Genomic DNA, 16,308 nt, shown 5'->3' on the forward strand with positions numbered 1-16,308 from the left:
CTTCGTATCTGTCTTCACAACAAATGTTGGGGGGAACGCCAGCCATTGTCAAATTTCTGGCAAATGTGAAAATCCTCAGCAGAAATGGCTTCCAGTCACGGCTGTCAAGGTGCTGGGGATGTCAGCTTTGCTGCCGACAGAGCACATGCGTTGACTGTAGACATCAGTCCTGCCATAAACCCAACCTCAGCACAAACATCAGATCTCTGAATTCTGCTAACAGGCATGCCCTCCATGAAACAAGAGTCCTCGACAGAATTTTTTTTTAATGTGTTAACATTTAAAAGGATTCTATAAACTGAATTTCAGTGTACTTTCTGATCTCTTTATGTAATATTTATGTATCAGTCACAGTGACAGAAGCGCTGTTCCAAGTGTTTTAAAACACTAATTCATTTAATACTCAAACAACTTTGTGAGATAAACACCATTACCCCACTTTATGTTTATGTAAACTGAGGCACAAGGAGATTAAGTAATTTGTCCAAGGTAAATTTGCTGGTTAGGGGATGGAGTGAGAGACTGAACCCAGACCAAGGCAAACAGAGAACCCCTGGCCTATGCTCCCCACCACACCCCCCGTGATTATAAGTACTGGTAATACTGTTCTTTTTGTTTTTCCAGACAAACTGAGCCAAAGTTGAGTTTTTTGTTTTTTTAAAGATATTTATTTATTTATTTATTTGACAGAGACAGAGATCACAAGTAGGCAGAGAGGCAGGCAGAGAGAGAGGAGGAAGCAGGCTTCCTGCTGAGCAGAGAGCCCAATGCGGGGCTCGATCGCAGGACCCTGAGATCATGACCTGCGCCGAAGGAAGAGGCTTAACCCACTGAGGCACCCACATGCCCCAACGATGAGTTTTTAAAATATCTATTGTATTAGCTTGCTAGGGCTACCATAACAAAGGCCCAAAGACAGGTCATAATAGGCCAGCCATTAGTATGCCAGACCTTATTAACAAAATGTCAAAAACAAGGGGTGCCTGGGTGGCTCAGTCTGTGAAGCATCGGCCCCCGGCTCAGGTCAGGATCTTAGGGTCCTGGTATCGAGCCCCGCATCGGGCTCCCTGCTTATTGGGGAACCTGCTTCTCCCTCTGCCCTTCCTTCAGCTCGTGCTCTCTCCTTCTCTCTCTTTCTCAAATAAATAATTAAAAATCTTAAAAACAAAAAGTCAAAACAAGCTCTATGTTCTTTAAGAATAGATAATATTCACAATGGTCATTCAAAATGGTCAATGCCAAAGTTGAGAAATTTGGGGGTTCTTTTGGGGGGTGGTTTGTTTGACAAGTCTCTCCAATTTGAAGTGGCTGCTGTAACTATGAGACATAGGGCTTAAGCCACTATTTTACTTGGATTTCTTCCCTTCCTTTTCTTACACCAAGTGTAAAGGTGTGGGGAATTCTTCTTCTATTATCTCTCTGTCTGTTATCCATTCATCCATCCGTCTATCCATACATCCATCTACCCATCATCTCAATAGACCACAGACTGAGGAGTAAAATAGTCACCTTATTAGTTAATTGCATTTTTGGCAGGTGTTTAGAAAGACCTAGCTTTCTCATTTTAGCTTTCTCATCATAAAATGTGTTCTTTAAGCCAACTGTAGAAAGTATGAAGTCATATAAAGGGAAAGAGCTTTATGGCAAGAAATCGAAGGTAAGCCATCTTTTTATGACTGTGAGTAAATCCCGGGTTAGGGTGAAAAATCAGTGATATGTAGAAAGAGTAGGCGTGTACCTGTGTAATCGTGAATTATCCTACAGTGTCTGGCATGGAGCAGGTGGTTAAAAATATTAGCCGGCAGACAGGCAGGCATGAGGTCCCCGTTTTTCCTGACAAATGGCAGAAATTGAGACCAGCAATGATTTCGGTCCCCATGACGATGAACCACATATAACATTGTAATTTTACTCCTCATATAAAGGCACTATTATCCTGCCCCTCCTCATCCTAGTTCCGACTCTCCAAGTAGAGCATTTCTGTCTTAGCTGTGTTCCTCATTTCTGCAACTACCACTCACGGCCACGGAAGCACAATCTAAACCGATTCAGAATCGTTAGACAAGCATGAGTGTGAGTGCTAGACATCCCTTTCCTGCTTTTGGTTTTTGAATCCCAAGAAACTCAAAACAAACTGGGCCCTAGGGAAGTTGCCAACACCATGCTAAATAGCTTGCCGCAATCCGCTGACAGGTGCTGTGATCATGTGGTTCTATGTTTGTTTATTGAAAACTCAAAAAGAGGGGCACCTGGGTGGCTCAGTGGGTTAAACCTCTGACTTCGGCTCAGGTCATGGTCTTGGGATTCTGGGATCGAACCCCGCATCAGGCTCTCTGCTCAGCGGGGAGCCTGATTCCTCTTCTCTCTCTGCCTGCCTCTCTGCCTACTTGTGATTTCTCTCTCTGTCAAATAAATAAATAAAATATTTAAAAACAGAGCTCAAAAATATGTATCCTCTATCAGACGCTGGGCTTAGCTCAGTCCCCTTAAAATGATGGTTTTCCTTTCTCCTGGGTCACGTGTGCCCAGTATGGGGAGCTGTCTCTGTTCTATCCTTCAATGAATGGACAGAGAGGTAGGCCAAGGAAACGACGTGCTCTTAAGTTCCCTGGTATTTTGGTCAGTAGCCAGGTCGTCACTGTAGCAGACCACAGTGTTGTTCACAATTATTTGTTCCCTCTCCTTTGTGTGTTTTTTAAGGATTTATTTATTTATTTGAGAGAGAGAGTGCGCATGCGAATGGGGCAAGGGGTGAGGAGCAGAGGGAGAAAGAGAAATTCAAGCAGGCTCCACACTGAGCACGGAGCCCAACGCAGGGCTCGATCCCACACCCCCAAGATGATGAACTGAGCTGAAAACCAAGAGACAGACCCTCAAACCCACTGAGCCACCCAGGTGCCCCTCTCTTTTATTTATTTATTTTTTTAACAGATTTTTTTTTTTTTAAACTAATCTCTACATGCCATGTGAGGCTCGAACTCACAACCCCAAGATCAAGAGTCACATGCTCCACTGACTGAGCCGATGGGGTGACCATATTCTTTCTCCTTTAAAAGGATTATACATCCTGTGGTGCTTGGGTGGCTTAATTAGTTAAACATCTGCCTTCGGTTCAGGTCAAGATCCCAAGGTCCTGGGATCCAGACACATATTGGGTTCCCTGCTCACCAGGGAGTCTGCTTCTCCCTCTCCCTCTGACACTCCCTTTGCTCCTGCTCTCTCTCTCTCTCTATCAAATAAATAAATAAAACCTTTTAAAAACGAGAAATGAGCAGAAGACATGAACACATATTTCTGCAAAGAAGACATCCAAATGGCCAACAGGCACATGAAAGAGTGCTCAATATCACTCGGCATCAGGGAAATACAAATCAAAAGCACAAAGAGATATCACCTCACACCAGTCAGAAGGACTAAAATTAATAAGCCAGGAAATGACAGATGTTGGTGAGAATGTGGAGAAAGGGGAACCCTTCTACACTGCTGGTGGGAATGCAAGCTGGTGCAGCCACTCTGGAAAACAGTATGGAGGTTCTTCACAAATTGAAAATAGAGCTACCCTAAACCCAGCTACGGGGTACTTACACTAAAGATACAAATGTAGGGATCCGAAGGGGAACGTGCATCCCAATGTTTATAGCAGCAATGTCCACAATAGCCAAACTATGGAAAAAACCCAGATTTCCATTGACAGATGAATGAGCAAAGATGTGGTGTACACATGCGTGCGCGTGCGCGCGCACACACACACACACACACACACACAGAGGGATATTATGCAGCCATCAAAAATTCAAAATCTTGCCATTTGCAATGACATGAATGGAACTAGAGGGTATTATGTTAAGCAAAATGAATCAATCAGAGAAAAACAATTATCATATGATTTCACTGATGTGTGGAATTTAAGAAACAAGGCAGAGGATCATAGGGGAAGAGAGGAAAAAATGAAACAAGACAAAACCAGAAAGGGAGACAAACTATAAGAGACTCTTAATCTCAGGAAACAAACTGAGGGTTGCTGGAAGGGAGACGGCTGAGGCATGGGGTGGCTGGGGATGGACATTGGGGAGAGTATGTGTTATGGTGAGTGCTGTGAATTGTGTAAGACTGATGAATCACAGACCTGTACCCCTGAAATACACAACACATTATATGTTAATTTTTAAAAAGTTAAAAAAAAATTTTTTTAATTAAAGGATTGTTTATCTTTACCTGTATCAGAACTCCTTATAGGTCAAGTATACTTGCCCCTTCGTTGTCCAGCTTGATCATGTGGTTGACTTTGACGGACATGTGAACAGACATGATACATGCCATTATAAGCAGAAATTTTAATGCGATTCTGTGGTTCAGCTTGGTCATTTGCTCTCCTGGCACCTTCTAAGAGGACAGCACATTCCACATAAAGACTACTCCTTCCACTGCCACCTGAAATGAGAAAAAACATGGGACAGAGGCACAGCAGAGCCGTAAGCTACATGTATCATGAATGAGAAATAAACTGATATAAATTTCTGAGATTTGGGGATTGTTTGTTATGAATCGAAGCTAACAAATACAGTCACACAAGATGTTGTTGAGATTTGTACAAATAGAACAAGGGAGAATGTGAGTGAAAGAAGATATTACATTTCAAGCCAGCAAGGACTACTTTATAAACATAAAAGAACCCATAGCTTACATAGCATAATATTTGTTGGAAGAATGTGCCTTAGAAAATCACGATACCACAGATATCTACCAAATGCCTGACAGAGATTAAGGGAGAGCAGATCTTTAACACAGACAGAGATTGTTTCAAAATTGTTGTCTTCCAGAATTTTTGTTTCATGTATGCATATCTATGTGTATGTGTGTGGATATTCGCACACAATACCATTTTTATTTTTGCACTCTACCCCCCATTTTCCGAGTCCTTGATCTTGCAAACTGAGGTTTTGTCAATATTTTCTGGGAATGTGTGGCTGATTACAGATTATAGCTCTGCCATCCAGGAGGGTTTTTGATAAATGTTTATTGAATATGAATATTGGAAGGAGAAAACTGGAGTACCATGAGAAGACTTGAGCCTAAAACAATGCTTGTCACAGAGTAGGTGCTAAAAAGTACTTGCTGATTGAACGAATAAATTTTAATACTGTTTAAAGTATTAAAGATAAAGGGCTACCTTTGTAGTGAGGTTTGTTTGTTGTATATATAATTATGAATTAATTCCCATCTCATCTCATAAAGACTCTGGGTCAGCTCTCTCTAGAAGACAGGCCTCAGAAGTGATTTTTTTTTTCCCTCTTGGCCCACACAGAAAGGGGAATCATGAGTAAGAAGCAAAGGTCTAAAATGTTTTAAGAACTTCTGCACTTTGTAATTATATTCTTTTGGCCCTTTTCTCTGCTTGTTGAATGTTTTTGGATTCTTGCTATTATCCCCATGATTGAGTCAAGCCCACAGTGATGGTCTTCTTAGATCACGATTCATGCTCTTGAAAGGACATTTGTTGGAGGACCATGAATTGAAAGAACACATTCTTTGAAATTTGGAAATAGGTAGATCCCAAAACTACCAAAGGATTCACTGTCACTTAAAGTGAGCACATAACTGGAGCACCTGGGTGGCTCAGTTGGTTAAGCATCTGCCTTTGGCTCAGGCCATGATCTCATGGTCCCCGGTGGAGCCCCACATCAGACTCCCTGTTTGGAGGGGAGTCTGCTTCTTCCTCATCCTCTTTCCCCCTCTCAAATAAACAAATAAAATCCTAAAAAAAAAAAGAAAAAGCACATAACTTAATTCATGTAATAAAGATAGATAATTCATTGCTCCATTTCCATTCTTTCACCTGTGCATTCTCTATTCTATAAGATCATGCTTATCAAATGTGGCCTGTCATGCAGGTAATTTGTGACCGATTTGTTTGCCTCTCAATGAGGTTACGAAAGGCTGGTGAAGTCAGAACCTGGGGCCACCATCTTGCAAGCATGAAGAGGCAAGCCTGAAGACAAAAGCCAACAATGCTGAGGATAGAGAAGCCAACAGAAGGGAAGAAACTAGGTTTTCCATATCAGCCTCTAAATTAATCCTTGAACTACTCAGCCCCCAAACTTCTTGTTAAGCAGGATAACAGGTATCATTTTGCTCAGGTCACTTTGTCAGGTGTTCTTTTCATGACCGCTAGAGTCAGCCAGAATGTTCCCTTGGCCTTTTACCCTTTCACACATTGATCGTTGTGCCCAGAGATGTGTGGCTGTCAGCGGAAGAGCTCACGATGGACTCTCCACTATAGGTGCCTCTGGTCTCTGTGAAGAAATAATAAGCTGCCTGTGGGTCCACAGTCCCTGCTGGTCCTTTGCTTTGTCTACCATATAAGCCATAGCAAGCAGTCAAGAGTGGCAACTGCTTATTTATTCATAAAATAGTGACTAAATACATAAACATACACATTTGAGTCTATATAGATGCTTCTACAGAGAATAGTTAAGGGCCCTGGAGTATGATCATACTCATGTGAGTCCTACCTCTGTCCCCCTCAACCGGGGCTAGGTCTCCCAGGAAACCGCCATGTCACCTGCCTGGTGAACCTGTCATCCCAGGAGGCTTCCAAGAAGTTGACTTCTCTGCCTCTATCCCTTGTGAGGGCACACTCAGCATCAGAAAGTTTCCTAAATATAAAATAGCAAATGTGTTCTAACTAAATAAATTAAGTACTTGGAAAATTAAATGTAAAAACTAATAACAAACCTCCCATTGACCCCCAGCGATCATTTAGACCTACGTCTCCCCTGTTAGTGGGACGAAGAGGCCCCAAGAATGGCTGAAGCTTCCATTTCTTCATCCAGATCCACTCGATAACCTGTATGTTTTGTGAAGGCATTAGCTACATCTGCCTGGCTCACCCCATCCCTACCTGAGCTTCTGTCTCCTTGGAGGCACTAAATGGCTACACAAAGGTTGAATAAATGATGAGTCAGCCATAATGCAAGGCCCAGGGCTATGAAAGGGTCAGCCCTATCAGATCCTGGCGGGGACTGCTGCTAAGGGAGTCCTGCTCCATGAATTCCAGAAAAATAGCAACAAGGATGAGTTAGAACGTTGTTGGCAAAAGGGCTTCACTGAAATCTCGCCATAAATTTGTTGCAGAAAGGGCACGTGGGCATTTACTGTTAAACAGAGACAGGAATCTATATCACTAATTAGAACTTCCATTTGCTGAGCAAATGCTGTCTCCAACACTGTGGGCTGTGCTTCAGACATTAATTCATTTAATCCTCCTGACCACCCCATGGGTGCTGTAGCTGGCTACCTCTAGGATGTCCCCCGTGCACCCCCCCCCCCCGACATTCACTTCATTGTATAACTCCCTCTCCTTGAGTGTGGGCTGGATTTATACACTCAGTTCTAAAGGACGGGCTGGTAGAAGTAATGAGATGTCACTTACAAGATTAGGTCATAAAAACATCACCTTCTATCTTGGGTGCTCCAGCTGCCGTGCTGCGAGATGCCCCATAGTGGGGGCCTATGTGGCCAAGAACTGAGGGAGACCCCCAGCCAATAACCAGTGAGGAGCTGAGACCCTCAGTCCAACAGCCTGTAAGAAATAGCCTCTCGCCAACAACCACATGCATTTGACATGGAAGAGGGGCCTCCCCCAGTCAAACCTTCAGATGGGACCACAGCCCTAGAGGACATATTGACTGGAACCTTATGGGATATCTGGAGCCGGAAGTTCCCGGGTAAGCCATGCCTGGGTTCATAACCCGTTATTGTAAGCTGCTGCATTTGTGTGGGGGGTGTGATTTGTTTCACAACAGCAGATAATATAAGGAGGCACTAGCATTATTTGCACTTTACAGAAGGGGAGATTGAGGTTCAGAGTGGACAGGAAATGGAGGAGCCAGGATGTAGATGGTTATGGTCTGACCTCAGAGGTTACATGATTAATGAGTAGAGTCAGTTTCAGATGGTGTTAAGCATGTTGCTACTGTTTAGCCAGAGCTGATACAGTGCAGAATCTTCTTTGGAAAGCTAGTATGTCTCCTCCCAAGACAGGTAAAATTTTTGAAAGATTCCAAAAGCAAAAATAATAAATAAATAAATAAATAAATGAATAAATAAATATTACAGCATGCAAGCGATCATAGAACATTACCATCTCATTTCTAGCAGAGATAACCTCGTGGCCTCCCAGCCCACCACCCCAAAAATAATCACTCCGGCACTTTCTTCTCTACCCCCTCACAATGATGCAAAATACAACAAACGTGCATGCATGATCGAATTTATACCAATTCTATAGTGTGTGCATATGCACACACACACACCATCTATGACAATTTGGGATCACAATTGCTCCTGTTACCTATTGTTGTGTAGTAAATCACTCCAAAATGCAGAGGCTTAAGGCAGCACCAGCATTTTTAAATCTCCCTCTCATGGTTTCCAAGGGTTCGGAAGGTGGGAAAGGCTTGGCTGTGTGGTGGGCTTGGTACCCTTTGCAGTTACAGCCAGACAAAGGCCTGGGTGCCCTGGGGCTGCCCCGCTGCCCTCCCTCCAGCGCTAGTTTGGTGATCTCAGGGCAGCCTGACCACTCACTTCACCACTGAAGGCTTCAAGAACAAGTGTTCTAGAGACGAGGCAGAAGCAGCGATCCCTTTCATAACATGGAGTCAGAATCACAGATTGTCATTTCTGCCTAACTCTGTTGGTCAGAAGAGTGACAGAAGCCTGCCCAGTTTGAAGGTAAGGAGACATAGCCCTCCCTTCTCAGTGGAAGGAGCATCAAAGAATTTGTACACATATTTTTGTGTTTTTTTTTTAAAGATTTTATTTATTTATTTGACAGAGAGACAGCAAGAGAGGGAACACAAGCAGAGGGAGTGGGAGAGGGAGAAGCAGGCTCCCATCTGAGCAGGGAGCCCAAAACAAGGTTCAATCCCAGGACACTGGGATCATGACCTGAGCTGAAGGTAGAGGCTGTACGAACTGCTGAGCCACCCAGGCGTCCTGTGTACTTCTTTTTGAATTGCCAGAGTGGTACACTCTATTTCTCTCAAATGTGGAGCCATCACACACACACCTAAGGTGGGGTCCCCTCAAATAATTCGGGGGGCACAAAAAGTATTACAGCTCATACTTCTGTGTTTCACTTCATTCACTTTATCCCATTTTTAATGTATTTATAAATAAATCAACATGTATCTTGGAGAATAAGCTCCAACTCTTTTTTTTGCTAATGAGGTGCATGATTTCAGAACTTTTTCAAATGTTGCTAATACTTTGCCCAGAGCCTGGCTCTCACTCTGTACTTATTTTTTTTTTTTAAATCACTGAATCCCTTATCAAGATCCACTAATCAACTCAGAACATTTTTCCTTTTTCTAGAAACTTCTTCATAGAGTTCTATTTTCTCATCAGTCACAGCAGAGCCCAGCTTTTTTGTTTTTGTTTTTGTTTTTGCCATTTCCAACAATGGTGTAAGGTACATCCTCATCCCGGGTGTCCTGGTAGGATTTTGCCAAGGTAGCTGTGGACTAAATTTCAAGCAGTGGGATTCCTGGATTGAAGATTAAGTACATTGAAAATTATGATTGACGTTCTAAATTGCTCTTAGAAGAATCTTAATAGTGGCCAATGACCACCAGCTGACAGCCCTTGTAACAATATTTGCACATACCTGTTCCTCCACATACCTTCACGGGCAGTAATTATTATAAAACTTGACAGTCTTTGCCAGTTAGAGGAAAAGCGGTATCCTGTTAGCAGTTGGACGTGTGTCTTCAGTTGCTGTTCCTTGCCCAGTTTTCTACTGGGTTATTCTGCTTTTTGTTTATTGATTTGTGCTAGCTCTTGGAAATTTAAGGAAATTAGTCCTGTGTTATTACGATGGGTTGCAAATATTTCCTGTTTAAAGGGGTTTTTGTCACACAAAGGTAGAGGCACTTTTATGGTATGGAATTTATGGTTTTTAAATCGATGGCTTCCTCTCTAGAAAGGACTTCCCTTACAGAAATGATCGACAAAGGCACCCATGATTTTTAAATCTTATGGTTTCAAATGTTATCTTGAAGTCTTATCTATGAGGAATTTATTGGGAGCCAAGAGCAAAGTAAAGATAGCTATGGCTTAACTTGTTTTTCCAAATGGCCAACCATTTCTGAACAGTTCCAGCATCATTTGTGGAATAATCTTTCTGCCGCTTTCCAGGAGCTCTTGCTACCTTTACCTGACCCATGCTCACTGGCCAGTCTGGGTGGATGGTTATTCGGACAATGACCACCTAGAAGTAAGGGAGAAGCAACTTGTAGCTTTGGGAGAGGAGAGAAAACTGAGAAAGCCCATGGTCTAGCTTCTCACTAAAGACGGACACATTCTCCATCTTGGGGACTGAGTGGAGCCCCCCACTCTCTGCCACCATTTCCCCCCCGTCTCCCACCCCAGGCCTGGCTGAGAAAAATCTGTGCTATGTCCCTTTGGCCGCTCTTGCCTCCAGGGCCCTTTCTGGGCCAGCGCGTTAGGCAGAGCTGCTGTGTAAGTGGCTTTCATGGGAGCGTTTTGGAGACTATTCAGGAAGAGCTGGCCGTGAGCAAAATGGAATTTGAAATAAATCATTTGTCTCTGTGAAGGTGAACAACTGTAGGACTTTATATGGACACGGCCCTGTCTTTATGAAGGCGCAAGGCACGTTGCCCTGTGTCATTAACCCAACTGGCTTGGTGGGGCGGGAGGGGGTAAGTCTCTGCTGAGATCCTCACTTCCGCGCTGCACTGATAGGAGAGAGGCTGGGATTGAGCTAAAGAGCTTTCCAACTGGCTACTCAAGGCTGCTTGGGAAAAAGTTAGGTTGACACTGAGATTCAGCCCTTAACCTACCTAGATAGAGACAGCTGCTGGGTCCCTGGCATGGACATTGGCACCTGTGACTGCAAAGGTCCAGGATCCGAGCCAGTGGCCTGGGGTGCTCGGGAGAGGCACCTCCTTCCCATACTTAAAAGGTGCCAGGACTGGAGACCAGCCCCTGGTTCTTGTCTGAGATGGAGAAACTCCCACCCTTGCTGCTCCCCCGAGGATAGGGCCCGTCCCCATTAGGCACTCCAGAAGAAGCAGGATCTGGGTTCTCCCACACCCAGCTCAGAAGCCCCGGAACAGGAGCAGGAGCAGGACCCTCCTCACCGCCCCCCCACAAAGGATGGCTGTTCCACTTCTGTCTCATGCGGAACCTGGGCCCCCCAAGGCCTCCCTAGCACCCCAGGCTTGTCCAGGGCCCAGATTTCCACCTGAGGTTTCGTGGCTCAGCCCCCAGCAGGTGCCTGTGAGGGGGGGATTGGGGAGAGCTAGCAGATTAAAATCTCACTCCCATGGGACTGTGCAGGTGGCCTCAGGACTTCCAGCTCCCCAGGTAAGAAACAGGAGCACTGCCACCCCAATTAAAAAACAATTTAAGATATCATGCTCATTAAAGGGTTTGCAGGCATAAGACCTGACTAGATTTACCTCTAGTAGTTAACAAAAATCAGATGGTTGAGAACAAGAATTTCATGTACATCAAAATATGACTCCATAATAGGCAACTGAGCTGTTGTAGTGTTTTGCCTCCCCTCCCCACCCCCCACAAGTCTGGAGATAGTTCCTGTCACCAGACACACTGTATCTGACATGGGAGATCGTGGCTGGGGCCGCTGACTTTTTTATTTACTTAAAAATCACTGCAATTTGTTAAAGAAGGTCAAATGTTCCTACCTTTCTGTTAAAAAAAAAAAAAAAAAAAAAAGGCAGTCCTAAAATGAATGGTTTCAGTGAATCAAATCACCAAAGAAGTGGTACCAGCAAGACCACCCAGGCCCCAACACCACTTTTTCCTCCAGCCCTCTTTGAAGGCAAGGGTTTAGGCTTGTAATTAAGGGATGCCTTTGTTTCTTTAATGACGCTAATCCCCGTCTTGAGGGAAATCACCTTTTAGGTAACACAGCAGGGCATGAAATGAGGGAGGACCACCTAGGTCCCAGGCTCCCAGCTGTGTTTGAGGAGGAGTCTGGTCACTGGGCAGGTAAGGGAGGGGGGCGGGGCGCACACTCACCTGTGCAGCCGAGGCGCACGGAAAGATGCTACTGCAAAGGACTCCAGTGCCATCACAGGAGGCGACAAAAACTACTTTGCAAAAAGAGAACCATAACTGTTTGGATCTTGAAAAGTTGGAGTGTCCCCTTCTCCTCCCCAGACAGCCATTAGAGCCTGAAGCAGGCGCCTGTGGGAAGGCAGGCCTCCGCGTAGCAATGAGTTACCAGGTCCCTAAGGTACCATGTTGAATTTCTCAATCCAACTTTGTTTAGTTTGGGGAAAACATTCTTTCAGTCCAAAAAAAAAAAAAAAAAAAAAATCACCGTGGTTTCTCTCCTACTCCCACCCTCCTACTCCCACCCCCTATAATCGGCGCTTGCAAGAAAGTTTCACCATTTTCCCATAAAACCAAAAAAATGAGGATGCTGGGCAGACAGTCTTTGTTTCTTTTCTCCCTTCTCTGTCAATTCCCCCCACACCAGCCCTTCTGCTTCAGGCAGGCCTGTCTGCCCACAGTCCCCACACATTCCTCAGTCGCACTGGGCTCCAGCCAGGCAATGTCCTACCCCTTTCTCCTGGTCATACTTCCTCTTCCAGAAGCCAGCTCACCACTCTGCTCACTAAGCAACACTGGGGTAGGGTTGGAGGTAGCCCGGGGTCCTTCAGAGCACACATGGCAGGGAGGGCCCTGTGCCACCTGCCAGCAGGGGGGAGCTTACTGCTTCCTCCATGCAGTCCACCCAGGTTGTCTGCAATGACTCCTTCATGCTTCCTTTCTGCCTGCTGTCACTTGTAGCTAACTCATCAACTCACCCATCATCTGGCAGCTGCTGAGCTTCCACTCGGATGGGAGCTGTACAATATTATTCGGGCCCGCCCCTACATCCTAAAGCCTGTTCAAGTGCATGGGCACGCAGGCACTCTCTTCTCAACCAGCACATTTTGAGGGATTCCCTTTGTCTTCCAGTTATTTTCGGTTGCTAATCTTCTCCCCACCGCTTTACTCACGTCTTGGCACCGGTGCTGTTTCAACCAGTTTGTGTCCGTTCTATTCCTTTAGCAGGGCGGGGTCAGGGGTGAGTCGCTCCTTAGTCAAAGCTCTTGGATTCTCATTAATTGCTCTACTATTGACTCACCGGGTGAGCGTGGACGAGTCACTTCCCTTTCTCACCCTCCGCCTCTCCAGCCTCACCAGGCTCTCTGCACATCTGGTAAGAATGCGGCTGGAATGAATGCAATGTCCTCTGTACCTCGGAGAACTATATAATCCACTGTCCAGCTGTCCCTTTGCAGAGCAAAGGGAGATGTTCATAATTATGCTGAGACAGGTTTAAGCAGGTTGTTCCCTGGCAGATTCTAGAACCTCGTGTAAAAATGGGGATAAGAGCAGGCTTTCCTTAGCTTTTCACCTCCCGGCTCGCAGAGATAGAAGAACGGCCTGCCGCGGTCTGTGCTACTAGCTTTGCTCGAGAGGAGGGCCGAGAAATTCAGACCATCTTTCATACATTTCAAACCTATGTGCAAAAATAATCAGATGCAACCCTGTGACACAGGATGACCTGAGAAATGGTGGGTGACGCCAGGCAGAGCTGTCATCGTGACAAAGAAGGGTCTTATCTGCTCCTTTTAAGTCCCAGCCTCACACATTACACCATGCCCTGCCCCTCCGATATTTAAACCACCCTGATATCAAGCCCTTGCGTATTTGAGGGCTCTAAAAGAATACCTGGCCACTTCGATTAAGTGGTGCCCAGAGGAAGGGTTAACAGAACCCCAGAGTGTCTCTAAAGCGCCTTACGAGGTTCTGAGAATTCAGTTGGTGGAAGCCTTCCCATGTAAGATCTGCATCTGGGCCATCGGGGCCCTCTGCTGAACTCCTCCTTCTGGGAGGGAATACCCAGGCCAGAAGACAGAGCCAGTGTGCAATGTGCAACATGATCAGGAATCAGCAAAACAGAAAACAGAGCTACCCATGCTTGGCTCGGGAACCAGATACCAGGCGCTGGGCAGGAATTCGCCCTTGGGAAGCTCTTGCTTAACCCCCTGGCTCCTCAGGCTCCTTACCTCCTTGACAGAGGCCAAGGCAAACAGGTATCCTGGGTGAGACCAGACCAACCAGCCAATGCCAGCTCACTTGGGGTGAGACCAGGGCTGGGAGGGGCCCAGCAAACCTGCAGGATGCCGGGTGCTGGGCAGAGTCCCAGGGCTAGGCAGGTTTCGGCAGCTCCCTCTTCCCAGTGGAAAAGCGCAGGATTCCCAAAGACTATTGAGCAAGAGGTTCAAATCGTCTTTGGATTGGGTCTGATCTAGCTAGAACCACTCGGGATCCAAGCTGAAGCTGGATCCAGTTCCAGACCTCCCTGAGAAGTGGAAAGAGGCCTGGCTACACCTAGATCTCCAGTTGGCACAGTCTCAAGGGCGAGCCCAGCCCCTTGGTGTGGAATTAGGGTCTGTGGCCTTTGCCCCCAGTCAGCCGTTGACATCGTAAAGGGTTTGTTCCGTTATCAGAGGGAGGGGAAGGACAGGAGATGGTTGTCTGGGTGTGTTTATTTTCTTTTAAAATATAAACTGATTGGAGATGTCCACAGGGACACATAGGGCACTGTGATTGTCAGCCTGTTGGACGGGCAATCCGTGTGATCTCTGTTCTGAGCCGCACACTGGTGGCATTGGACAAAATGGCGGCCATCTTGACACGAGGATCTGCATGGCACATGGGGCTCCCAGACATTTTCAGGACTTCTTTCCCATGAAAAGTGGATGGGCTGAAGCACCTTGGAGTCAGGTAGATTAATTCCTAGTTGAGAACCTTTCTCCTTTCTCCAGGACCCCAAAGACAACACTGGAGATCCTGGAGAATATAGAGAGGCGAGTTAGCTGATGGTCGGTGCTGTCCCCAGATTAGGTGTCTCTGATGAATGAAATCCCACGGAGTGCATCTCCTTCCTGGTGTGGTTCTGCCCTTCTCAGTTTCAGTGATGAATAACTAACCATGTGCTTTCCGTTGGTATACACACGCAGAGACCCTGTCTCTGGGCAGGGAGGTGAGATTAGGTAGAGCCTTGACATTTCAAGAGAGTCAAAGTTTGTGGCTGGGGAGGAGGGAGACCGGGGGTCTCAGTCAGCTGAGCGTCCAACTCTTGATTTTTGGCAGGTCGTGATCTCGGGGTCCTGCGGTCAGTCTCCCCACTCAGCGGGAGTCTGCTTAAGATTCTCTCTCCCTCTGCCCCTCTCCCCCCGCGTTTTCTCTCTCTCCCTCTCTCTCTCTCTCTTAAATTAATGAATCTTGGTGGTTGGTGGTTAGGGAGGACAGAAGCCAGTGAGGAAGACCCCGTCCCGAGGAGTCTCGTCCCCTCCACTGTCTGGTTTTTAGAACTCGAGTGTGTCCTCTCAGGTCCCTTGGCTGGGAGGTTGTCCTGACAGACACAGGCAAGGCTCTGTACATGGGAGACAGGCCATCTGGGCCAGAGCTGAAGGTTTGCAGATTCTCAGGTGACTTAGAGTGAGTCACCAGCCCAGGCCTCTTTCTAGTTAAGCAGAGGCCATGCCCCAGTTTGGAACACCTGAAGGGCACACTGACAGTGGGTGAGGAGCCCGCCCTGATCTGCATACAATGGTGACAATTGAAGGCCCAAGTTGGAGAACCAGAACTGAGGACCCACTGCCCTCCACATGGCCCAGACTTGCCAGTGGTCGTAGCCCCATATTCACACCAATGCTTCCTGGTCTCCGGAGCCAGGCAAGCCTCACTCCCCTCAATTCACTAAAAAAAAAAAAACAGGAAAAAAACAAAAAACAAAACAAAACAAAAAAAACCTTCCTGAGTAGCCTCAGCCAACCCCCTCTCCGCTGGGCAAGTCTTTCTTCAAGGCCAGAAGTGCCACAGTTGACGTCACATCCAGGGCAGGAGGAGAGACAAGCAAGCAGGGCTGAGTGGGTGACATCACCCTGCGTTTCTGCAGGCTGAGCAGGTGCTCTAAGTTCTCTGGTACTGACTCCAGCCCGAGACCCTGGGGTGCAAAGCAGGATAGGGTGAAGCCTCTCCTGGTTGCCGACATTTTTTCTTGGGAGCCCAGAGAACATGGAAGATAAAAGCACAACAATCTCAATTGGATTAATTAATTCATTTATGTATTTAGTGGGTGAACTTTCTTCCAGTTCTTTCTGAATGAGGGCAAGGTGCAGGCTGGGTGGCGTTAGATGGGATCTGACCAACGGAAGACTGATACGGATCCCAAACCTGGAAGTTCTCCAATGCCAG

The 16,308-nt window shown here is 46.1% G+C and overlaps 1 long non-coding RNA gene across 1 annotated transcript; it reads right to left on the reverse strand.

The window, feature by feature from the left end:
• Nucleotides 1–4,221: 4,221 nt before the first annotated feature.
• Nucleotides 4,222–13,679, reverse strand: LOC116573502. Its single transcript, XR_004278849.1, has 3 exons — nucleotides 12,861–13,679; nucleotides 12,067–12,137; nucleotides 4,222–4,431 (listed from the first exon to the last, which is right to left on the reverse strand). It is a non-coding gene; the product is annotated as an uncharacterized LOC116573502 (long non-coding RNA).
• Nucleotides 13,680–16,308: the final 2,629 nt, after the last annotated feature.

Source organism: Mustela erminea, chromosome 14 (genome assembly GCF_009829155.1).
Source record: "Mustela erminea isolate mMusErm1 chromosome 14, mMusErm1.Pri, whole genome shotgun sequence".
NCBI classification, from domain to species: Eukaryota; Metazoa; Chordata; class Mammalia; order Carnivora; family Mustelidae; genus Mustela; species Mustela erminea.